General features: G+C 49.1%; 1 long non-coding RNA gene across 1 annotated transcript in view; it reads left to right on the forward strand.

The window, feature by feature from the left end:
• Positions 1-24,848, forward strand: part of LOC141258260 (uncharacterized) — a 166,077-nt gene that overhangs the window by 138,117 nt on the left and 3,112 nt on the right. Inside the window, exon 2 of the long non-coding RNA XR_012318255.1 lies at positions 15,128-15,215. This is a non-coding gene — a long non-coding RNA (uncharacterized lncRNA). The remainder of the gene's footprint in view (positions 1-15,127; positions 15,216-24,848) is intronic.

Raw genomic sequence — 24,848 nt, forward strand, 5'->3', positions numbered from 1 at the left:
TTTCTGTTCCTTTCTTGTTCCGTTCTCTTGGAGCTGAGATGAGCCAGAATCCCAGCTCCCCTTCACCTCCTCCTCGGCCTCTCACTAGGCCCTCTTCTCCTTCTCCTCTCAGGCTCCGGCCTCTTCCCTAGGCCTGCCTCTGGAGCAGCACTCAGCCTGAGCTGCTGCTCCCTGTCAGCTCTCCTCTCCTCACAGACTGAACTGAACACTGTTCTAAGATGGCTCCTCCCTTTTATACTTCCCTCTAGCCATGAGCCCAGGTGACCAGCAACCAATGAGCTCCTTCCTACGCTCAGGAACCAACCCCTATCTGCCCCTACAGCACTGGGTGTTCCACCCCCCCCCTCACTCCAGACAGGGACATAGTCGGTCGTGCCTGCACTTCTGTCTAGTGGGAGCACCGTTGAGCTGTCCCTCAGAAATGGGGTGTGTGTGCTGTATGCAGCTAACTGAGCCCTGGTCCATACTCCATCCTTACCTGGGAGTGGAATACCACACCTCTGGCAGAGGTGCAATACCCCTGTAGCGGCCGAGCCCTCGGGGCGCTACATTCCCCCCTGGTAAAGCACAGCACGTCCTCGGGCTGGAAAAGAGCAAAAACAGATAATTACAGGACATGCAAAACTTTTTCAATAATTTTTCACATCAGAAAACAGGCAACATGGTTCAATTCCCTTTATGGGAAACACTTTTCTTTTCTTGTCACACTATTATAAAACGCTTACTAATACTTCTGGAACTCTTTTGACATATAAACACTATTAGAAAACATTCACATTACTATCTAGCAGCATATAAAAACTTTTCATATAAAACATTTGCAGGAAAACATTTTTACAACACATTCTTGGATCCTGGCGGCGGTGCAACTTGTGACCAGGTGTGCACTCTTCTTGCAAGTGCAGGAACTTTGGCAACCTTGTAAACACGAGGGACTTGCTGTCCCGAGGTAGACGTGGTAGTCTTTTTATAAAACCAGTAGGGTGCGCTTTAGGAAGCGCAACTATATACAAAGGATTGACCGCTCTCAATCCTCGGCCAGTTTTGGGAAGGGAATGGCTGCTCACAGTCTTCAGCTTGGTAGGGGATGAGGGGCACACAGGTAACAGTTCAATATTTGTCCCAACGGGGACCACACTTTCAAGACGGGAACAGTCCCAAAAACAGTTCTGATACCCTGACGGGTAACTATGTACACAGGTACGTGGCTACTTACTAGTAGCGGTGTCCTCCATATGCTCCTTCTTCCTCCTCAGTGAGCCGATGAACATGTAGGGCGTACGGTCCGTTTGCGCCTACGTGGCGGGTGAAGGTGACCACATCACCAGGGTATAGGTCACGGCCACGGTGTCCCTCAGGTAGATGACTCTCAATGTCCCTGCGGGTCACAAAGACGTTGCCTGCGGTTTCTGGGCCCCTGATGAAACCCCAGCCGTTTTCTATGTGGAATTTGACTATGGTCCCGGTGATACGGGGACCACGGGCTGCTCGGGGGTCTTGGCGAGCCTTACGTTTTTGTTCGGCACTCTGGGCCTGGAGCCGTTCCTCTCTGACGCGCCTCTCTCGTCGCTCCCGCTCAAAGGTCGCCAGTTGTTGATGACAGGCCTCCAGACGACGGACCGCCTCTGCCCGGGTCTCTTGAGAGAACCCCATCAAGTTCTCGCTGGTGGGGTCCCACGCAAATTGGACATCCTCCAGTGGGGGTGGGGTGACCTCTACGGGTTCTGGAGCCGGTATCAGAGGCTCGCGCGGGGGCTGGATTTTCCATGGCTGACTGCTGGTCACTTCAGCCGGCCACTCCAGCGGCAGTCCATCCGGACCGGTATGATGGGCAATCAGGTCCACACCGAGCCGTGGTATAGTGGAGGGACCTGATCTGGGAGCAGCGCCCGGGGACACTCGGCCTTGCGACCAGGCCGGGGGTCTCTCGGCTGCACTAGGTGGCAGTCCCGTCTGGGACAGGGGCGCAGGCTTAGCGATGGCGCCAGGGTCATCCAGGCCTTGCGACCGGGCCGATGACGCTTCTTGCTTTACGGCGCCCGGGGTCAGGGGGCGTGGCGCCGGGCAGGGCGTGGCCGCGGCGCTCGCCGCTTGAGGCCTAGCTGGGAGCAGTGGCGGCGCGGCAACAGGTGCGGTGAGTGGGGCTTCTGGTGCTGCGACGGGAGGCTGGGGCAGGCTTGCGGGTGCTGGGCTTGGGGTGGTGACGTCCCCTTCACTTGTCTCCGTCCTCGTGGCTCCCTCCGCGGCGTCGCCTCCGGTCCTCTCTCCTCCTGCGCCGTCCTCAGAGGCAGGCAAACCCCGGGGTGCGGCTGAGGCCTGTCGCTGGTGGGTCTCGGCCTGCCGGGCCAGTTCCTCTCTCCACTTGGTGAGTGCACCTCGCTGCGCCCGGACCATCCTCCGCTCCAGGTCCTCCAGTGCAGCTTGCGCACGCTCCGGGTCTCTGGGGACCTGCGCTAGGACTTCTGCTAGGCTGCAGAACGGTTCGGCCTGCAGCAGGCTTCGGGCCAGGAGGCTGGTGCTGCTGAGGGCGTCCATCCCCGGGTGCAGTCTGTCTGGACTGATCCAGACCACCCCCTGCCCCGCAGTTTTCTTCTCTTTCTGCCCCCATGGGGGGTGGTCCTGGGGCATTCTGCTCACAATCACTCTCAGGGGCAGCCCCCCCACATTGACGGACATTTCCACAGCCGTGCTCATGGCTGTTGGGGGCGGGCTCCTTCTTTGACACCATTCTGGGACCTGGCCCACGATGGGAGGCGGCCTCCTGTGGTCTTTTGGCGCGCACATTATGGCGCTCATTCTTCTAGGGCGGGTGCCATGTTTAGTACAGTGAAACAGTCTCTTTTTAGGCGCGCAGTACCCGTTGTTAGCGGGCACGAAATCCTGCCGACTACGCCAAAGCTGACTCGCCCCCTGGGCCGTGGGGCACGCGGAACCGGGCAATAGGGAGACGCTGGGAGTAGTAGTGGCGGCCCGATCCCGTGGCTCAGGGTGGTCAGGCCAATGGTAGTCTGTTACGCGCTTCAGATAATGTCCGACTACGCCACCCGTGGATTGCGGTTATTAGGAACCGCCGCTGCAAGGCAGTCCGCTGGGGCCGATGATGAAGGCAGCTGGGATGGTGTGACTCCCCACGGGAAGAGTGCGGCCCCAGGGCAGTGTAGTGGATGGTGGGAGTGATGGTGGTGAGAGTCCCCGTGCTGATAGTGCTGGAGGAGCGAAAGAGCACACAGACAACGTACTGCAGTCCAATGTCGTTTACTCACAGTTCAGGTACTCCAGGTCACTTCTGTACAGGTAGTGACCGCCCGAGCCGTGCTGCGTCCACCAGGTGCGGGGCTCGGTCAACTCCCAGGCAGTTCAGGAGCATGGCACAGGACCCCCTTTAATCCTTTCTCTGGCCTGCCTCACCAGTGACCCACTTTTGTCCAGCTGCCGCGGACTTGTGCGGTTAAACGTGGGCCCCATCCTCCGCTGTCCTATATGGTGCCTTCCTAGCAGGTTTGATGAGGTGTCGCACCAATAGATGATCACGACGACCGGTCTTTGGCTGAGGGTTATTCCTCCTCCACCAACTTGTGATCCGGTACCCTTAATCTGCCTTCACCCTGTATTCTCGTGGGTTCTTAGGGTCCCTTCCACCTTCTTGTTCCTGAGCCCTTCTGTTTCTCTGTCTCTCCTTCTCTTTCTGTTCCTTTCTGTTCCTTCCTCTTGGAGCTGAGATGAGCCAGAATCCCAGCTCCCCTTCACCTCCTCCTCGGCCTCTCACTAGGCCCTCTTCTCCTTCTCCTCTCAGGCTCCGGCCTCTTCCCTAGGCCTGCCTCTGGAGCAGCACTCAGCCTGAGCTGCTGCTCCCTGTCAGCTCTCCTCTCCTCACAGACTGAACTGAACACTGTTCTAAGATGGCTCCTCCCTTTTATACTTCCCTCTAGCCATGAGCCCAGGTGACCAGCAACCAATGAGCTCCTTCCTACGCTCAGGAACCAACCCCTATCTGCCCCTACAGCACTGGGTGTTCCACCCCCCCCCTCACTCCAGACAGGGACATAGTCGGTCGTGCCTGCACTTCTGTCTAGTGGGAGCACCGTTGAGCTGTCCCTCAGAAATGGGGTGTGTGTGCTGTATGCAGCTAACTGAGCCCTGGTCCATACTCCATCCTTACCTGGGAGTGGAATACCACACCTCTGGCAGAGGTGCAATACCCCTGTAGCGGCCGAACCCTCGGGGCGCTACAAACTCACTATTCTGCTGGTGCAGTCACTGTATACATACATTACATTACTGATCCTGAGTTACATCCTGTATTATACTCCAGAGCTGCACTCACTATTCTGCTGGTGCAGTCACTGTGTACATACATTACATTACTGATCCTGAGTTACATCCTGTATTATACTCCAGAGCTGCACTCACTATTCTGCTGGTGCAGTCACTGTGTACATACATTACATTACTGATCCTGAGTTACATCCTGTATTATACTCCAGAGCTGCACTCTCTATTCTGCTGGTGCAGTCACTGTGTACATACATTACATTACTGATCCTGAGCTACCTCCTGTATTATATCCCAGAGCTGCACTCACTATTCTGCTGGTGCAGTCACTGTGTACATACATTACATTACTGATCCTCAGTTACCTCCTGTATTATACTCCAGAGCTGCACTCACTATTCTGCTGGTGCAGTCAATGTGTATATACATTACATTACTGATCCTGAGCTACCTCCTGTATTATATCCCAGAGCTGCACTCACTATTCTGCTGGTGCAGTCACTGTGTACATACATTACATTAATGATCCTGAGTTACATCATGTATTATACTCCAGAGCTGCACTCACTATTCTGCTGGTGCAGTCACTGTGTACATACATTACATTACTGATCCTGAGTTACATCCTGTATTATACTCCAGAGCTGCACTCACTATTCTGCTGGTGCAGTCACTGTGTACATACATTACATTACTGATCCTGAGTTACATTCTGTATTATACTCCAGAGCTGCACTCACTATTCTGCTGGTGCAGTCACTGTGCACATACATTACATTACTGATCCTGAGTTACATCATGTATTATACTCCAGAGCTGCACTCACTATTCTGCTGGTGCAGTCACTGTGTACATACATTACATTAATGATCCTGAGTTACCTCCTGTATTATACTCCAGAGCTGCACTCACTATTCTGCTGGTGCAGTCACTGTGTACATACATTACATTACTGATCCTGAGTTACCTCCTGTATTATACTCCAGAGCTGCACTCACTATTCTGCTGGTGCAGTCACTGTATACATACATTACATTACTGATCCTGAGTTACATTCTGTATTATACTCCAGAGCTGCACTCACTATTCTGCTGGTGCAGTCACTGTGTACATACATTACATTACTGATCCTGAGTTATATCCTGTATTATACTCCAGAGCTGCACTCACTGTTCTGCTGGTGCAGTCACTGTGTACATACATTACATTACTGATACAGAGTTACATCCTGTATTATACCCCAGAGCTGCACTCACTATTCTGCTGGTGCAGTCACTGTGTACATACATTACATTACTGATCCTGAGTTACATCCTGTATTATACTCCAGAGCTGCACTCACTATTCTGCTGGTGGAGTCACTATGTACATACATTACTGATCCTGAGTTACATCCTGTATTATACCCCAGAGCTGCACTCACTATTCTGCTGGTGCAGTCACTGTGTACATACATTACATTACTGATCCTGAGTTGCATCCTGTATTATACCCCAGAGCTGCACTCACTATTCTGCTGGTGCAGTCACTGTGTACATACATTACATTACTGATCCTGAGTCACATCCTGTATTATACCCCAGAGCTGCACTCACTATTCTGCTGGTGCAGTCACTGTGTACATACATTACATTACTGATCCTGAGTTACATCCTGTATTATACTCCAGAGCTGCACTCACTATTCTGCTGGTGCAGTCAATGTGTATATACATTACATTACTGATCCTGAGTTACATCCTGTATTATACTCCAGAGCTGCACTCACTATTCTGCTGGTGGAGTCACTATGTACATACATTACTGATCCTGAGTTACATCCTGTATTATACCCCAGAGCTGCACTCACTATTCTGCTGGTGCAGTCACTGTGTACATACATTACATTACTGATCCTGAGTCACATCCTGTATTATACTCCAGAGCTGCACTCACTATTCTGCTGGTGCAGTCACTGTGTACATACATTACATTACTGATCCTGAGTTACATCCTGTATTATACTCCAGAGCTGCACTCACTATTCTGCTGGTGCAGTCACTGTGTACATACATTACATTACTGATCCTGAGGTACATCCTGTATTATACTCCAGAGCTGCACTCACTATTCTGCTGGTGCAGTCACTGTGTACATACATTACATTACTGATCCTGAGTTACTTCCTGTATTATACCCCAGAGCTGCACTCACTATTCTGCTGGTGCAGTCAATGTGTACATACATTACATTACTGATCCTGAGTTACCTCCTGTATTATACTCCAGAGCTGCACTCACTATTCTGCTGGTGCAGTCACTGTGTACATACATTACATTACTGATCCTGAGTTACGTCCTGTATTATACTCAATTTCTGGTATATATTTTTCACTGCTTGTGTGATCTGTCCTGAAAACTGCCTTGTATCTCCATGCAATGCTCTGCAGCCTATCAATTTCTGGTATATATTTTTCACTCCTCTACCTTTTTTATTCCATGATACTTAAAGGTCATCACACTTACTTTAAGAGTTTATGATCCATGCCGAGTTTGCTAGTCTGTTTTTTTTTTTTTTTTCCCTGCACTTTATGGTCTCCTGTTGTCTTTTAAGCTAGTGATTGATTGTTAATGAGTTAAATCTGTGCAGATCTAAGCAGATACGTCCCTATATATTGAGACTTAGTTAAGGGGCAGCATTTATGCGGGGGCATTTATGCATATAGCATTTATGCATACTTTATCGAAGTGCCATAATTTAGCAAAGTGCCCTGGCAGTTAGAAAATGGCAGTTGGACAGGGCAGGAGACAGGTAAGACATGCAAGACAAACCAACAAACTTGCTTCCAGGTCATCTTTTTGGCAAACAGTATTCACCATTTGTATCTGTGCCATTTATTTTCTGGTTGCTACAATCATCCACATTCACCGTTCTCCCACAAATGCGGCACACTTCATCCATATTAATCCCTCACTCCTCTCTTCTCCTATGTACAGTTGTCATGCTCTCTTCACAATGTTATACCACGCAGATCCATTCATTCCCACCATACAACGCAGGAAACGCTCTCACAAATCACTCAATCATCTGCTCACTCTCTGTATCTTCCTTCTATTAGTCGCAGGTGATATTTCTCCCAACCCAGGACCCTCCAGTAATAATAACACTAACTCTTTCCCTGTTACATTCAGAAACCCTGCTAATCTCATTAATATTCCCTGCATATCTTCTGTCTCATTCAACTGTGCCCTTTGGAATGCACGCTCAGCTTGTAATAAACTCTCTTACATCCATGACTTTTTCCTCTCTAATTCCCTCAACCTTCTGGCTCTCACTGAAACCTGGATCCAGCAGTCGGACACGACCGCCGCTGCAGCTCTCTCCTATGGTGGCCTACATTTCTCTCATACCCCGTGACCTGACAACAGATCAGGTGGAGGTGTTGGTCTGCTTCTTTCAACAAAATGTACTTTTCAGGTTATCCCCCCTGTACCCTCCCTTATCTTCCCGTCCTTTGAGGCCCACACAGTCAGACTCTACCGGCCCTTCTCCAGGTCCCCCCCGTCAATTCCTGGATCACTTTGCTGCCTGGCTTACAAATTTTCTATCCTGCGACATCCCCACGATAATCATGGGAGACTTTAACATCCCAATTGGCGATCCTCTTTCCCCATCTGCCACGCATCTTTAATCACTAGCCTCCTCCTTCGGCCTTTCACAATTGGCTAATTCTCCTACACATGAGGACGGGAACACATTGGACCTGATCTTCTCCCGGCTTTGCTCAGTACATGACTTTACTAACTCTCCCCTTCCACTCTCTGACCATAATCTTCTTTCATTCTCTGTCAAGAACTGTGACTCTACTCAAGACACTCCCACCGTCCACACTTATAGAAATTTACGCGCCATTAACACCCAGAAATTTATAAAAAGGTTGCAATCATCATTGGCCCCAATCTCCTCCCTCTCATGTCCCGACTCTGCATTGAAGCATTATAACAAAATAATGCTATGCTCCCTGGATGAAGCCGCACCTCCTACACAAAGAACAATTCGGCATAGACGGCGACAACCCTGGCACACGCCTCAAACACGTCTTCTCCAGAGGTACTCCAGGTGCGCTGAACGGCTGTGGAGAAAATCAAATCTGCCCGAAGATTTCCTCCATTATAAATTTATGCTGAAAACATATAACTCTGCCCTTCACCTCTCCAAACAAACCTACTTTAACAACCTCATCATCTCACTTTCCAATAATCCTAAACGACTCTTTGACACGTTTCATTCTCTCCTCAATCAAACAGCACAGGCCCCGACCACCGACCTCAGCACTGACGATCTGGCTAACTATTTCAAAGAAAAAATTGACCATATCCGACAGGAAATTTTCTCCCAATCCCCAAATGTTATGCATGCTCCCCCCCGCCACATTGTATCTTGCTCATTTTCTGACTTCGAACCAGTCACGGAAGATGAAGTGATCAGGCTCCTTGCATCTTCTCGCCCTACCACCTGCACCAGCAACCCTATTCCCTCACATCTCCTTCAGTCCCTTGCTCCAGCTGTCACCTCTCACCTAACTAAAATTTTCAACCTTTCCCTCTCATCTGGTATCTTTCCCTCCTCTTTTAAACACGCCAGCATACAACCATTACTTAAAAAAACATCCCTCGACCAGAACTGCACGGCCAACTACAGACCTGTTTCCAATCTTCCCTTTATCTCTAAACTCCTGGAACGCCTGGTCCACTCCCTTTTAATCCGCTATCTCTCAGACAACTCTCTTCTTGACCCTTTACAATCTGGTTTCCGCTCTTTACATTCTACTGAAACTGCCCTCACTAAAGTCTCTAATGATCTACTAACAGCTAAATCTAATGGTCACTGCTCCCTGCTGATTCTCCTGGATCTCTCTGCAGCATTCGACACTGTGGATCACCAGCTCCTCCTCACTATGCTCCGCTCTATAGGCCTCAAGGACACTGTTCTCTCCTGGTTCTCCTCCTATCTCTCTGACCGCTCCTTCTCTGTGTCTTTCACCAGCTCCTCCTCACTATGCTCCGCACTATTGGCCTCAAGGACACGGTTCTCTCCTGGTTCTCCTCTTATCTCTCTGACCGCTCCTTCTCTGTGTCTTTCACCAGCTCCTCCTCACTATGCTCCGCACTATTGGCCTCAAGGACACGGTTCTCTCCTGGTTCTCCTCCTATCTCTCTGACCGCTCCTTCTCTGTGTCTTTTGCCGGCTCCTCCTCCTCCCTACTTCCTCTTACTGTCGGGGTTCCTCAAGGATCAGTCCTAGGCCCCCTTCTTTTCTCCTTATACACCGCTCCTATTGGACAAACAATCAGTAGATTCGGTTTTCAGTACCATCTCTATGCTGATGACACCCAATTATACACCTCTGCTCCGGACATCACCCCGGCATTACTACAAAAGACCAGTGATTGTCTTTCTGCTGTGTCTAACACTATGTCCTCCCTCTACCTAAAACTGAATCTGTCAAAAACTGAACTCCTCGTCTTTCCTCCCTCCATTAATCTACCTGTGCCCGATATTGCCATCTCCGTTTGTGGCTCAACCATTGCTCCCCAGCTACAAGCCCGCTGTCTTGGGGTCACTTTTGATTCAGATCTTTCTTTCACTCCTCACATCAAATCACTCGCTCGTTCATGTCATCTACACCTCAAAAACATCTCAAGAATCAGGACTTTTCTCACCTTTGACTCGGCAAAAACTCTTACTGTCGCTCTTATTCATTCTCGTCTTGACTATTGCAACGCTCTACTAATCGGTCTCCCTCTTACTAAACTCTCCCCTCTCCAATCCGTCCTGAACGCAGCAGCCAGGATCATATTCCTCGCCAGCCGCTACTCAGATGCCTCTTCCCTGTGCCAGTCATTGCATTGGTTGCCCATCCAATATAGAGTTCGTTTTAAACTTATCACGCTTACCCACAAAGCGCTCCATGCTTCAGTACCCCCCTACATCTCCTCCCTTGTCTCAGTCTACCACCCTACACGTGCCCTCCGTTCTGCAAATGACTTGAAACTAAAATCCTCCATAATCCGAACTTCCCACTCCCGTCTCCAAGATTTCTCGCGTGCTGCACCAATTCTCTGGAATGCACTACCCAGGACAGTTCGATTAATTCCCAATACCCACAGTTTCAAGCGAACCCTAAAAACACATTTCTTTAGACTGGCGTATCACCTAAACACACTCTGTCCATCCCAGCTTTCACCCATATTAAAATCTTCTTCAACTTCGGGTTCAAACCAACCATGCACATAAAAGCCTCTGTCAGGACTGCACACATACTGGCTGGCGACCAGTCCATGTATTATTATTTATCCTATTCAGTATATCAAGGCTGCATTATACAATATATGTACTTTTTACCTTTTGTGTCTCCCCCACTTCCTCATAGACTGTAAGCTCGCGAGCAGGGCCCTCACTCCGTTCGATATGAGATATGCTTATTCTGTATTGTCTGTATAAGTCCCCCCTAAAATTTGTAAAGTGCTGCGGAATATGTTGGCGCTATAAAAATAAACTATTATTATTATTATTATTATATTATACTCCAGAGCTGCACTCACTATTCTGCTGGTGCAGTCACTGTGTACATACATTACATTACTGATCCTGAGGTACATCCTGTATTATACTCCAGAGCTGCACTCACTATTCTGCTGGTGCAGTCACTGTGTACATACATTACATTACTGATCCTGAGGTACATCCTGTATTATACTCCAGAGCTGCACTCACTATTCTGCTGGTGCAGTCACTGTGTACATACATTACATTACTGATCCTGAGTTACCTCCTGTATTATACTCCAGAGCTGCACTCACTATTCTGCTGGTGCAGTCAATGTGTACATACATTACATTACTGATCCTGAGTTACATCCTGTATTATACTCCAGAGCTGCACTCACTATTCTGCTGGTGCAGTCACTGTGTACATACATTACATTACTGATCCTGAGTTACATCCTGTATTATACTCCAGAGCTGCACTCACTATTCTGCTGGTGGAGTCACTATGTACATACATTACTGATCCTGAGTTACATCCTGTATTATACCCCAGAGCTGCACTCACTATTCTGCTGGTGCAGTCACTGTGTACATACATTACATTACTGATCCTGAGTTGCATCCTGTATTATACCCCAGAGCTGCACTCACTATTCTGCTGGTGCAGTCACTGTGTACATACATTACATTACTGATCCTGAGTCACATCCTGTATTATACCCCAGAGCTGCACTCACTATTCTGCTGGTGCAGTCACTGTGTACATACATTACATTACTGATCCTGAGTTACATCCTGTATTATACTCCAGAGCTGCACTCACTATTCTGCTGGTGCAGTCACTGTGTACATACATTACATTACTGATCCTGAGGTACATCCTGTATTATACTCCAGAGCTGCACTCACTATTCTGCTGGTGCAGTCACTGTGTACATACATTACATTACTAATCCTGAGTTACATCCTGTATTATACTCCAGAGCTGCACTCACTATTCTGCTGGTGCAGTCACTGTGTACATACATTACATTACTGATCCTGAGTTACTTCCTGTATTATACCCCAGAGCTGCACTCACTATTCTGCTGGTGCAGTCACTGTGTACATACATTACATTACTGATCCTGAGTTACATCCTGTATTATACTCCAGAGCTGCACTCACTATTCTGCTGGTGCAGTCACTGTGTACATACATTACATTACTGATCCTGAGTTACGTCCTGTATTATACTCCAGAGCTGCACTTACTATTCTGCTGGTGCAGTCACTGTGTACATACATTACATTACTGATCCTGAGTTACATCCTGTATTATACCCCAGAGCTGCACTCACTATTCTGCTGGTGCAGTCACTGTGTACATACATTACATTACTGATCCTGAGTTACTTCCTGTATTATACTCCAGAGCTGCACTCACTATTCTGCTGGTGCAGTCACTGTGTACATACATTACATTACTGATCCTGAGTTACATCCTGTATTATACTCCAGAGCTGCACTCACTATTCTGCTGGTGCAGTCACTGTGTACATACATTACATTACTGATCCTGAGTTACATCCTGTATTATACTCCAGAGCTGCACTCACTATTCTGCTGGTGCAGTCAATGTGTACATACATTACATTACTGATCCTGAGTTACATCCTGTATTATACTCCAGAGCTGCACTCACTATTCTGCTGGTGCAGTCACTGTGTACATACATTACATTACTGATCCTGAGTTACATCATGTATTATACTCCAGAGCTGCACTCACTATTCTGCTGGTGCAGTCACTGTGTACATACATTACATTAATGATCCTGAGTTACCTCCTGTATTATACTCCAGAGCTGCACTCACTATTCTGCTGGTGCAGTCACTGTGTACATACATTACATTACTGATCCTGAGTTACCTCCTGTATTATACTCCAGAGCTGCACTCACTATTCTGCTGGTGCAGTCACTGTATACATACATTACATTACTGATCCTGTTTTACATTCTGTATTATACTCCAGAGCTGCACTCACTATTCTGCTGGTGCAGTCACTGTGCACATACATTACATTACTGATCCTGAGTTACATCCTGTATTATACCCCAGAGCTGCACTCACTATTCTGCTGGTGCAGTCACTGTGTACATACATTACATTACTGATCCTGAGTTACCTCCTGTATTATACTCCAGAGCTGCACTCACTGTTCTGCTGGTGCAGTCACTGTGTACATACATTACATTACTGATCCTGAGTTACATCCTGTATTATACTCCAGAGCTGCACTCACTATTCTGCTGGTGCAGTCACTGTGTACATACATTACATTACTGATCCTGAGTTACATCCTGTATTATACTCCAGAGCTGCACTCACTATTCTGCTGGTGGAGTCACTGTGTACATACATTACATTACTGATCCTGAGTTACATCCTGTATTATACTCCAGAGCTGCACTCACTATTCTGCTGGTGCAGTCACTGTGCACATACATTACATTACTGATCCTGAGTTACATCCTGTATTATACCCCAGAGCTGCACTCACTATTCTGCTGGTGCAGTCACTGTGTACATACATTACATTACTGATCCTGAGTTACCTCCTGTATTATACTCCAGAGCTGCACTCACTGTTCTGCTGGTGCAGTCACTGTGTACATACATTACATTACTGATCCTGAGTTACATCCTGTATTATACCCCAGAGCTGCACTCACTATTCTGCTGGTGCAGTCACTGTGTACATACATTACATTACTGATCCTGAGTTACATCCTGTATTATACTCCAGAGCTGCACTCACTATTCTGCTGGTGGAGTCACTGTGTACATACATTACATTACTGATCCTGAGTTACATCCTGTATTATACTCCAGAGCTGCACTCACTATTCTGCTGGTGGAGTCACTGTGTACATACATTACATTACTGATCCTGAGTTACATCCTGTATTATACTCCAGAGCTGCACTCACTATTCTGCTGCTGCAGTCACTGTGTACATACATTACATTACTGATCCTGAGTTACATCCTGTATTATACTCCAGAGCTGCACTCACTATTCTGCTGGTGGAGTCACTGTGTACATACATTACATTACTGATCCTGAGTTACATCCTGTATTATACCCCAGAGCTGCACTCACTATTCTGCTGGTGTAGTCACTGTGTACATACATTACATTACTGATCCTGAGTTACATCCTGTATTATACTCCAGAGCTGCACTCACTATTCTGCTGGTGGAGTCACTGTGTACATACATTACATTACTGATCCTGAGTTACATCCTGTATTATACTCCAGAGCTGCACTCACTATTCTGCTGGTGGAGTCACTATGTACATACATTACTGATCCTGAGTTACATCCTGTATTATACCCCAGAGCTGCACTCACTATTCTGCTGGTGCAGTCACTGTGTACATACATTACATTACTGATCCTGAGTTACCTCCTGTATTATACCCCAGAGCTGCACTCACTATTCTGCTGGTGCAGTCACTGTGTACATACATTACTGATCCTGAGTTACCTCCTGTATTATACCCCAGAGCTGCACTCACTATTCTGCTGGTGCAGTCACTGTGTACATACATTACATTACTGATCCTGAGTTACATCCTGTATTATACTCCAGAGCTGCACTCACTATTCTGCTGGTGCAGTCACTGTGTACATACATTACATTACTGATCCTGAGTTACCTCCTGTATTATACTCCAGAGCTGCACTCACTATTCTGCTGGTGCAGTCACTGCGTACATACATTACATTACTGATCCTGAGTTACATCTTGTATTATACTCCAGAGCTGCACTCACTATTCTGCTGGTGCAGTCACTGTGTACATACATTACATTACTGATCCTGAGTTACCTCCTGTATTATACTCCAGAGCTGCACTCGCTATTCTGCTGGTGCAGTCACTGCGTACATACATTACATTACTGATCCTGAGTTACATCCTGTATTATACTCCAGAGCTGCACTCACTGTTCTGCTGGTGCAGTCACTGTGTACATACATTACTTATCCTGTATATCAGGATTATGGATCACGTCTCTGCAGTTATCTGTAACACTTTGTACAGAGCTCCTGCGGGTGTTTATATTCCGGAGGTTAATGATCTGCAGAAGTCACATCTCATATTTCTCTTCTTATCTGCTGTTTCTGAGATCTGGAGATAACCGTGCACATAACAGGATCAGTTCATTGTTACAATGGAAAGTTTTCCAGATTTCTAACATAATTTATGTTTCAATATATCATAATTCTTAATATCTCTGCTTGCTGTGAATTAATCAGATCTTTCTTGTTACAACCAGCAGATTTTCAATTGAAGATTTGGTGGAATTTCTCACTTAAAGAGAAGAGTCTTTAATGTCCAGAGGTTCAGTGTTCAGATGTTGAGAGGTGCAGTACTTTTTATCTTCCCATCTCTATCTTCAAGGTGTTTAACTAAATCACAGAGAAGATGCAAATGCATCCCCCTCTCCTTCACCTCATCTCCTCCCTCTCCTTCACCTCATCTCCTTCACCTCATCTCCCCCTTCTCCTTCACCTCATCTCCCCCACTCCTTCACCTCATCTCCCCCCTCTCCTTCACCTCATCTCCTTCACCTCATCTCCCCCTCTCCTTCACCTCATCTCCTCCCTCTCCTTCACCTCATCTCCCCCTTCTCCTTCACCTCATCTCCCCCCTCTCCTTCACCTCATCTCCCCCTCTCCTTCACCTCATCTCCTCCCTCTCCTTCACCTCATCTCCTCCCTCTCCTTCACCTCATCTCCTCCCTCTCCTTCACCTCATCTCCCCCCTCTCCTTCACCTCATCTCCTCCCTCTCCTTCACCTCATCTCCTCCCTCTCCTTCACCTCATCTCCTCCCTCTCCTTCACCTCATCTCCCCCTTCTCCTTCACCTCATCTCCCCAACTTCTTCACTTCATCTCCCCCCTCTCCTTCACCTCATCTCCTCCTCTCCTTCACCTCATCTCCTCCCTCTCCTTCACCTCATCTCCCCCCTCTCCTTCACCTCATCTCCTCCCTATCCTTCACCTCATCTCCTCCCTCTCCTTCACCTCATCTCCCCCCTCTCCTTCACCTCATCTCCTCCCTCTCCTTCACCTCATCTCCTCCCTCTTCTTCACCTCATCTCCCCCCTCTTCTTCACCTCATCTCCTCCCTCTCCTTCACCTCATCTCCCCCCTCTTCTTCACCTCATCTCCCCCCTCTTCTTCACCTCATCTCCCCCCACTCCTTCACCTCATCTCCTCCCACTCCTTCACCTCATCTCCCCCCACTCCTTCACCTCATCTCCCCCCACTCCTTCACCTCATCTCCCCCCACTCCTTCACCTCATCTCCCCCGTCTTCTTCACCTCATCTTCTTCACCTCATCTCCCCCTTCTCCTTCACCTCATCTCCCCCACTCCTTCGCCTCATCTCCCCCTCTCCTTCACCTCATCTCCTCCCTCTCCTTCACCTCATCTCCTCCCTCTCCTTCACCTCATCTCCCCCTTCTCCTTCACCTCATCTCCCCCACTTCTTCACTTCATCTTCCCCTCTCCTTCACCTCATCTCCTCCTCTCCTTCACCTCATCTCCTCCCTCTCCTTCACCTCATCTCCCCCCTCTCCTTCACCTCATCTCCTCCCTATCCTTCACCTCATCTCCTCCCTCTCCTTCACCTCATCTCCCCCCTCTCCTTCACCTCATCTCCCCCACTTCTTCACTTCATCTCCCCCTCTCCTTCACCTCATCTCCCCCACTCCTTCGCCTCATCTCCCCCTCTCCTTCACCTCATCTCCTCCCTCTCCTTCACCTCATCTCCTCCCTCTCCTTCACCTCATCTCCCCCTTCTCCTTCACCTCATCTCCCCCACTTCTTCACTTCATCTCCCCCTCTCCTTCACCTCATCTCCTCCTCTCCTTCACCTCATCTCCTCCCTCTCCTTCACCTCATCTCCCCCCTCTCCTTCACCTCATCTCCTCCCTATCCTTCACCTCATCTCCTCCCTCTCCTTCACCTCATCTCCCCCCTCTCCTTCACCTCATCTCCTCCCTCTCCTTCACCTCATCTCCCCCCTCTCCTTCACCTCATCTCCTCCCTATCCTTCACCTCATCTCCTCCATCTCCTTCACCTCATCTCCCCCTTCTCCTTCACCTCATCTCCCCCACTCCTTCACCTCATCTCCCCCTCTCCTTCACCTCATCTCCTCCCTCTCCTTCACATCATCTCCCCCCTCTCCTTCACCTCATCTCCTCCCTATCCTTCACCTCATCTCCTCCCTCTCCTTCACCTCATCTCCCCCCTCTCCTTCACCTCCCCCTGTCTTTCACCTCATCTCCTCCCTATCCTTCACCTCATCTCCCCCGTCTTCTTCATCTCATCTCCTCCCTCTCCTTCACCTCATCTCCCCCTTCTCCTTCACCTCATCTCCCCCTCTCTTTCACCTCATCTCCTCCCTCTCCTTCACCTCATCTCCTCCCTCTCCTTCACCTCATCTCCTCCCTCTCCTTAACCTCATCTCCCCCTCTCCTTCACCTCATCTCCCACCTCTCCTTCACTTCATCTCCCCCTTTCTTTCACCATATCTCCTCCCTCTCCTTCACCTCATCTCCCCTGTCTTCTTCACCTCATCTCCTCCCTCTCCTTCACCTCATCTCCCCCTTCTCCTTCACCTCATCTCCCCCACTCCTTCACTTCATCTCCCCCCTCTCCTTCACCTCATCTCCTCCTCTCCTTCACCTCATCTCCTCCCTCTCCTTCACCTCATCTCCTCCCTCTCCTTCACATCATATCCCATTCTCCTTCACCTCATCTCCCCCTCTCCTTCACCTCATCTCCCCCCTCTCCTTCACCTCATCTCCTTCCTCTCCTTCATCTCATCTCCCCCCTCTCCTTCACCTCATCTCCCCCCTCTCCTTCACCTCATCTCCCCCCTGTCCTTCACACATCTCCCCCCTCTCCTTCACTTCATCTCCCCCTCTCCTTTACCTCATCTCCCCACTCTCCTTCACCTCATCTCCCCCCTTTCCTTCACCTCATCTTCCCTTCTCCTTCACCTCATCTCCTCCCTCTCCTTCACCTCATCTCCCCCCTCCTCTTCACCTCATCTCCTCCCTCTCCTTCACTTCATCTCCCCCCTCTCCTTCACATCATATCCCATTCTCCTTCACTTCATCTACCCCGTTCCTTCACCTCATCTCCCCCTCTCTGCTTCACCTCATCTCCTTCCTCTCCTTCACCTCATCTCCCCCCCTCTCCTTCATCTCATCTCCCCCCTCTTCTTCACCTCATTTCCCCCTCTCCTTCACCTCATTTCCCCCTCTCCTTCACCTCATCTCCCTCTCTCCTTCACCTCATCTCCTCCCTCTCCATCACCTCATCCCCCCTCTCCTTCACCTCATCTCCTCCCTCTCCTTCACCTCATCTCCCCACTCTCCTTCACCTCATCTCCCCCTCTCCTTCACCTCATCTCCCCCCTTCTCCTTCACCTCATCTCCCCCACTCCTTCACCTCATCTCCCCCTCTCCTTCACCTCATCTCCTCCCTCTCCTTCACATCATCTCCCCCCTCTCCTTCACCTCATCTCCTCCCTATCCTTCACCTCATCTCCTCCCTCTCCTTCACCTCATCTCCCCCCTCTCCTTCACCTCCCCCTGTCTTTCACCTCATCTCCTCCCTATCCTTCACCTCATCTCCCCCGTCTTCTTCATCTCATCTCCTCCCTCTCCTTCACCTCATCTCCCCCTTCTCCTTCACCTCATCTCCCCCTCTCTTTCACCTCATCTCCTCCCACTCCTTCACCTCATCTCCTCCCACTCCTTCACCTCATCTCCCCCCACTCCTTCACCTCATCTCCCCCCACTCCTTCACCTCATCTCCCCCCACTCCTTCACCTCATCTCCCCCGTCTTCTTCACCTCATCTCCTTCACCTCATCTCCCCCTTCTCCTTCACCTCATCTCCCCCACTCCTTCGCCTCATCTCCCCCTCTCCTTCACCTCATCTCCTCCCTCTCCTTCACCTCATCTCCTCCCTCTCCTTCACCTCATCTCCCCCTTCTCCTTCACCTCATCTCCCCCACTTCTTCACTTCATCTCCCCCCTCTCCTTCACCTCATCTCCTCCTCTCCTTCACCTCATCTCCTCCCTCTCCTTCACCTCATCTCCCCCCTCTCCTTCACCTCATCTCCTCCCTATCCTTCACCTCATCTCCTCCCTCTCCTTCACCTCATCTCCCCCCTCTCCTTCACCTCATCTCCTCCCTCTCCTTCACCTCATCTCCCCCCTCTCCTTCACCTCATCTCCTCCCTATCCTTCACCTCATCTCCTCCATCTCCTTCACCTCATCTGCCCCTTCTCCTTCACCTCATCTCCCCCACTCCTTCACCTCATCTCCCCCTCTCCTTCACCTCATCTCCTCCCTCTCCTTCACATCATCTCCCCCCTCTCCTTCACCTCATCTCCTCCCTATCCTTCACCTCATCTCCTCCCTCTCCTTCACCTCATCTCCCCCTCTCCTTCACCTCCCCCTGTCTTTCACCTCATCTCCTCCCTATCCTTCACCTCATCTCCCCCGTCTTCTTCATCTCATCTCCTCCCTCTCCTTCACCTCATCTCCCCCTTCTCCTTCACCTCATCTCCCCCTCTCTTTCACCTCATCTCCTCCCTCTCCTTCACCTCATCTCCTCCCTCTCCTTCACCTCATCTCCTCCCTCTCCTTAACCTCATCTCCCCCTCTCCTTCACCTCATCTCCCACCTCTCCTTCACCTCATCTCCCCCTTTCTTTCACCACATCTCCTCCCTCTCCTTCACCTCATCTCCCCTGTCTTCTTCACCTCATCTCCTCCCTCTCCTTCACCTCATCTCCCCCTTCTCCTTCACCTCATCTCCCCCACTCCTTCACTTCATCTCCCCCCTCTCCTTCACCTCATCTCCTCCTCTCCTTCACCTCATCTCCTCCCTCTCCTTCACCTCATCTCCTCCCTCTCCTTCACATCATATCCCATTCTCCTTCACCTCATCTCCCCCTCTCCTTCACCTCATCTCCCCCCTCTCCTTCACCTCATCTCCTTCCTCTCCTTCATCTCATCTCCCCCCTCTCCTTCACCTCATCTCCCCCCTCTCCTTCACCTCATCTCCCCCCTGTCCTTCACACATCTCCCCCCTCTCCTTCACTTCATCTCCCCCCTCTCCTTTACCTCATCTCCCCACTCTCCTTCACCTCATCTCCCCCCTTTCCTTCACCTCATCTTCCCTTCTCCTTCACCTCATCTCCTCCCTCTCCTTCACCTCATCTCCCCCTCCTCTTCACCTCATCTCCTCCCTCTCCTTCACTTCATCTCCCCCCTCTCCTTCACATCATATCCCATTCTCCTTCACTTCATCTACCCCGTTCCTTCACCTCATCTCCCCCTCTCTGCTTCACCTCATCTCCTTCCTCTCCTTCACCTCATCTCCCCCCCTCTCCTTCATCTCATCTCCCCCCTCTTCTTCACCTCATTTCCCCCTCTCCTTCACCTCATTTCCCCTTCTCCTTCACCTCATCTCCCTCTCTCCTTCACCTCATCTCCTCCCTCTCCATCACCTCATCCCCCCTCTCCTTCACCTCATCTCCTCCCTCTCCTTCACCTCATCTCCCCCTCTCCTTCACCTCATCTCCCCCAATCTCCTTCACCTCATCTCCCCCTCTCCTTCACCTCATCTCCCCCCTCTCCTTCACCTCATCTTCCCCCTGTCCTTCATCTCATCTCCCCCCTGTCCTTCACCTCATCTCCCCCCTTTCCTTCACCTCATCTTCCCCTCTCCTTCACCTCATCTCCCCCCTCTCCTTCACCTCATCTCCCCCCTCTCCTTCACCTCATCTCCGCCCTCTCCTTCACCTCATCTCCCCCCCTCTCCTTCACCTCATCTCCCCCCTCTCCTTCCTTGCCTATTGCACCTGCATCCCACTTCTCCTCTTGATGCAGCTGCATCCCCCTTCCCTTCTGCATATGCATCCTCTACAACAAGGGCGGACACTGACAGCTTGTGGCCCCTGTGCAAGAAATGTGTTTGGGACACCCTTCCTTTTATGGCAACCAAGCTATAAATATATATACACTATATCTTATACATTGTCTACTCTCATTATGTATATTACTGCACCTTGTAACAGTGCCGTCTCTTGTTATGTACAGCACCGTCCTTTATTGCACAATGCCCTTTCTTGTTATGTATAGCACATTCCCTTATTACACAGTGCCCTCTCTTGTAATGTACGGGACTGTCCATTATTATATAGTGCCCTCTCTTGTTATGTACAGGACCATCTCTTATTACATAGTGCCCTCTCTTGTTATGTACAGCACAGTCCTTTATTACACAGTGCCCTCTCTTGTTATGTACAGCACTGACCCTTATTTCCCTTGTTATGTACAGCACAGTCCTTTATTACACAGTGCACTCTCTTGTTATTTACAGCACTGACCCTTGATTCCCTTGTTATGTACATTGCCGTCCCTTATTACATAGCGCCCTCTCTTGTTATGTCCAGCACTGTCCCTTACTTCATAGTGCCCACTCTTGTTATGTACAGTGCTGCCCCTTATTACATAGCGCCCTCTCTTGTTATGTTCAGCAATGTCCCTTATTAAACAGTGCCCTCTCTTGTTGTGTACAGCACCATCCTTTATTACTCAGTGCCCTCTTGTTATGTACAGCACTGACCCTTATTTCCCTTGTTATGTACAGCACAGTCCTTTATTACACAGTGCACTCTCTTGTTATTTACAGCACTGACCCTTGATTCCCTTGTTATGTACATTGCCGTCCCTTATTACATAGCGCCCTCTCTTGTTATGTCCAGCACTGTCCCTTATTATACAGTGCCCTCTCTTGATATTTACAGTACCATCCTTTATTGCACAGTGCCCTCGTGTTATGTGAAGCACAGTCCTTTATTACACAGTGCTCTCTCTTGTTATGTAGAGCACCATCCTTTCTTACACAGTGCCCTCTTGATATGTACAGCACAGTTCTTTATTACACAGTGCTCTCTCTTGTTATGTACAGCGCCATTCCTTATTACATAGTGCCCTCTCTTGTTATGTATAGCACTGTCCCTTATTAAATAGTGCCATCTTTTGTTATGTACAGCACCATCCTTTATTACACAGTGCCTTCTCTTGTTATGTACAGCACTGTTCCTTATCACACAGTTCCCTCTCTTGTTATGTACCGCACTGACCCTTATTTCATAGTGCCCCCTCTTGTTATGTATAGTGCCATCCCTTATTACATAGCGCCCTCTCTTGTTATGTACAGTACCTTAATTCCTCGTTATGCTGCAGCTGCATCCCCCTTCTCTTCTACCTTATCTCCTCTTTATGCTGCAGCTGCATCCCCCTCTTCTTCTACCTTATCTCCTCTTTATGCTGTAGCTGCATCCCACTCCTATTATACCTTATCTCCCTTTCATGCTGTAGCTGCACCATCTCCTCTTCTACGCTATCTCATCTTTATGCTGTAGCTGCACCCCCTCCTCTTCTACCTTATCTCCTCTTTATGCTGTAGCTGCACCCCCTTCTCTTCTACCTTATCTCCTCTTTATGCTGTAGCTGCACCTTCTCCTCTTCTACCTTATTTACTCTTTATGCTGTAGCTGCACCCCCTCCTCTTCTACCTTATCTCCTCTTTATGCTGTAGCGGCACCCCCTTCTCTTCTACCTTATCTCCTCTTTATGCTGTAGCTGCACCCCTCCTCTTCTACCTTATTTACTCTTTATGCTGTAGCTGCACCCCATCCTCTTCTACCTTCTCTCCTCTTTATGCTGTAGCTGCACCCCCTCCTCTTCTACCTTCTCTCCTCTTTATGCTGTAGCTACACCTTCTCCTCTTCTACCTTCTCTCCTCTTTATGCTGTAGCTGCATCCCCCTCCTCTTCTACCTTATCTCCTCTTTATGCTGTAGCTGCACCTTCTCCTCTTCTACCTTATTTCCTCTTTATGCTGTAGCTGCATCCCCCTCCTCATCTACCTTATCTCCTCTTTATGCTGTAGCTGCACCTTCTCCTCTTCTACCTTCTCTCCTCTTTATGCTGTAGCTGCATCCCCCTCCTCTTCTACCTTATCTCCTCTTTATGCTGCAGCTGCACCCCCTCCTCTTCTACCTTATCTCCTCTTTATGCTGTAGCTGCACCCCCTCCTCTTCTACCTTATCTCCTCTTTATGCTGTAGCTGCACCCCCTCCTCTTCTACCTTATCTCCTCTTTATGCTGTAGCTGCACCCCCTCCTCTTCTACCTTATCTCCTCTTTATGCTGTAGCTGCACCTTCTCCTCTTCTACCTTCTCTCCTCTTTATGCTGTAGCTGGACCCCCTCCTCTTCTACATTATCTCCTCTTTATGCTGTAGCTGCACCACCTCTTCTTCTACCCTCTCTCCTCTTTATGCTGTAGCTGCACCTTCTCCTCTTCTACCTTATCTCCTCTTTATGCTGTAGCTGCACCTTCTCCTCTTCTACCTTATCTCCTCTTTATGCTGTAGCTGCACCCTCCTCCTCTTCTACATTATCTCCTCTTTATGCTGTAGCTGCACCTTCTCCTCTTCTACCTTATCTCCTCTTTATTCTGTAGCTGCACCTTCTCCTCTTCTACCTTATCTCCTCTTTATGCTGTAGCTGCACCCCCTCCTCGTCTACCTTCTCTCCTCTTTATGCTGTAGCTGCACCCGTCCTCTTCTACCTTATCTCCTCTTTATGCTGTAGCTGCACCCCTCCTCTTCTAATTTATCTCCTCTTTATGCTGTAAATGCACATTCTCCTCTTCTACCTTATCTCCTCTTTATGCTGTAGCTGCACCCCCTCCTCTTCTACCTTATCTCCTCTTTATGCTGTAGCTGCACCCCCTCCTCTTCTACCTTATCTCCGCTTTATGCTGTAGTTGCACCCCCCTCCTCTTCTACCTTATCTCCTCTTTATGCTGTAGCTGCACCTTCTCCTCTTCTACCTTATCTTCTCATTATGCTGTAGCTGCACCCCCTCCTCTTCTATCTTATCTCCTCTTTATGCTGTTGCTGCACCTTCTCCTCTTCTACCTTATCTCCTCTTTATTCTGTAGCGGCACCCCCTCCTCTTCTACCTTATCTCCTCTTTATGCTGTAGCTGCACCTTCTCCTCTTCTACCTTATCTCCTCTTTATGCTGTAGCTGCACCCCCTTCTCTTCTACCTTATCTCCTCTTTATGCTGTAGCTGCACCTTCTCCTCTTCTACCTTATCTCCTCTTTATGCTGTAGCTGCACCCCCTCCTCTTCTACCTTATCTCCTCTTTATGCTGTAGCTGCATCCCCTCCTCTTCTACCTTATCTCCTCTTTATGCTGTAGCTGCACCCCCTCCTCTTCTACCTTATCTCCTCTTTATGCTGTAGCTGCACCCCCTCCTCTTCTACATTATCTCCTCTTTATGCTGTAGCTGCACCACCTCTTCTTCTACCTTCTCTCCTCTTTATGATGTAGCTGCACCTTCTCCTCTTCTACCTTATCTCCTCTTTATGCTGTAGCTGCACCTTCTCCTCTTCTACCTTATCTCCTCTTTATGCTGTAGCTGCACCTTCTCCTCTTCTACCTTATCTCCTCTTTATGCTGTAGCTGCACCTTCTCCTCTTCTACATTATCTCCTCTTTATGCTGTAGCTGCACCACCTCTTCTTCTACCTTCTCTCCTCTTTATGCTGTAGCTGCACCTTCTCCTCTTCTATCTTATCTCCTCTTTATGCTGTAGCTGCACCCCCTCCTCTTCTACCTTATCTCCTCTTTATGCTGTAGCTGCACCTTCTCCTCTTCTACCTTATCTCCTCTTTATGCTGTAGCTGCACCCCCTCCTCTTCTACCTTATCTCCTCTTTATGCTGTAGCTGCATCCCCTCCTCTTCTACCTTATCTCCTCTTTATGCTGTAGCTGCACACCCTCCTCTTCTACCTTATCTCCTCTTTATACTGTAGCTGCACCTTCTCCTCTTCTACCTTCTCTCCTCTTTATGCTGTAGCTGCACCCCCTCCTCTTCTACATTA

Source organism: Phyllobates terribilis, unplaced genomic scaffold (genome assembly GCF_046119375.1).
Source record: "Phyllobates terribilis strain yellow unplaced genomic scaffold, ASM4611937v1 Scaffold_3__8_contigs__length_932513732, whole genome shotgun sequence".
In the NCBI taxonomy this organism is placed as follows: domain Eukaryota; kingdom Metazoa; phylum Chordata; class Amphibia; order Anura; family Dendrobatidae; genus Phyllobates; species Phyllobates terribilis.